The 2,136-nt window shown below is 41.2% G+C and overlaps 1 pseudogene; it reads left to right on the forward strand.

Moving 5' to 3' along the window:
• Nucleotides 1-829: 829 nt before the first annotated feature.
• Nucleotides 830-1,658, forward strand: LOC120689070 (annotated as a pseudogene).
• The last annotated feature ends 478 nt before the right edge of the window (nt 1,659-2,136 follow it).

Consider the following 2,136-nt stretch of genomic DNA (forward strand, 5'->3'; position numbering starts at 1 on the left):
CAGTAACTCTGCTTACACCTTTAATTCACCTAATGTTCTTTTTACTTATAGATTTATGTGAAGCTTCTCCTGTACGCGGTACCGTATTTTAGGTAAAATGGTATACAAATCTGCATTGGTCTCATGAGAGAACATGACACCGTTTTTATTGACTAATCTCATAAAACTGCTTTCTGTTTATGTAACGGATGTTCCGTTTGCAGCCTGTTCACCTGCCAATTTTAGAAACTATGAAATTGGTTTGGACAATCTCATCCTTCACCATATCCTGTTTGGTTAATAATTTTGTTGGCAGATATAATATCTGACAGTGTGCCGCTGACACCACCAGCCAGTTCTAATTATTTACTCCCTGACACAATTCTTTCAACTTCAGGTTTCACTACACCGTATACATCCATGCAAGGATTGCAAAGCCTTTGTTCCCCTTTTACAAAGCCCTTTGAGTTCTATGGTCCCTAATATGCGGCTCACATCTTATAAGGTACTAAATCTTCCCTCCAAAATTGATCATGGCATGATCCATACCTATTTCATCAGTACAAGGCTGTTTTTAACCTCCAAATATTTTTCCCATGTGTTCTTTACAGCTGCTTCTGAATATCTGCGTTGCAACCAATTGTCGCTGCCTCAAGAGAATAGGACAGATGCATGCATCTTCTAACTAATTATACTAATTTTTTTTATTCCAAGTATGATCAATTGATCATACATAGGAACTATGATGTACTATAATTTATGCTTGCTGCTTGCACGGGGATACCAGCTAGTGTGTGTGTGTGTGTGTGTGTGTGTGTGTGTGTGTGTGTGTGTGTGTGTGTGTGTGTGTGTAGGGGAGAAAGGGATTGGCAAGTCCGGCAAGCCTCTGTGGTACAAGGGATCAACATTCCACAGGATCATCCCGGGGTTCATGATCCAAGGAGGCGATTTCATAAATGGCAACGGAACGGGGATCGATTCCATCTACGGCAGCACCGAGTGTTCCCTGACGAGAACTTCAAGCTCAACCATGCTAAAGCCGGTAGGTACTACGTACACATATACTGATGACTAGCAAAATGCTGAGCTGAAAGTCTGAAACCCTAGCTACTAGTTGCAATTAACTTGCAACCACAAAAAACACACTTCCATGTATATGTATGCATGGAATGGAGCTGCACAGCGAGTTGCTCGATCACCTCTGAATGAATCTCTGATGTGCGATCTGCAGGGACCCTGTCCATGGCCAACTACGGACCAGACTCCAACGGCTCCCAGTTCTTCATCACCACTGTAGATGAAAACCAGTAATTAATATATATATATATATATATATATAATCAATCCCTTACACCTACAGTTTTTTTTAATCAATCCCTTGAATGTTCTTGAGCATAGCTGTGATGAGTTTACATGCATTTCGACCAGTTTTGATTTTTGAGATTGTTTACTGTCGCTGATATGATGGTGTGCCTACTACCTGCTGCTACTTGGTTAATTTTGTGCGTGCAATGCATGCAAACTGAAGGTTGCAGAAGAAGCTGGACGGGAAACATGTCGTGTTTGGCAAGGTGGTGGAAGGGATGGACGTGGTCCGCAAGATCGAAGCTCAAGGCCAAGAGACCGGCGTGCCAAAGACCAAGGTTGTCATAGCAGTCAACAGCGGGCAGCTAAACTGATGATGCTACCCATGATGACCTGATGATCCATCCATCTTGTTAATTAAGAAACCAAACATGGTTGTGTTTTTCAGTGTGCCATCACATGCATGTTGTTGTCACAGTGCCAAGCCTAGAAGCTGTTGTATCGCAACTTTTCATCCTCTCTTGATGAAACATGTGTGAATGCAGTTCATGAAAAAGAATGTTGTTGTCCTTCATTTGTTTCGTTAGAGCTGATTTGTGTCTTACACATTTACGCTCACTTCATTCCGAATTGTAAGTTGTTTTGGCTTGTACTTTTTTTTTCCAGACAAGGGCAAGCCCCATTTCCATTTATAAAGATAAACGGAAATACAAAAGATCACGTTTACACAGAGGATGATAAGTATATGCCACACACAGGACGCACTACTAACCATTCTGAACTTAGTCGGAAACCAGTTTTCGCTTGTATACATAGCTTTTTCTATGTATCTAGATTCTAGACTATGAATAT

Source organism: Panicum virgatum, chromosome 9N (assembly GCF_016808335.1).
Source record: "Panicum virgatum strain AP13 chromosome 9N, P.virgatum_v5, whole genome shotgun sequence".
Lineage (NCBI taxonomy): Eukaryota > Viridiplantae > Streptophyta > Magnoliopsida > Poales > Poaceae > Panicum > Panicum virgatum.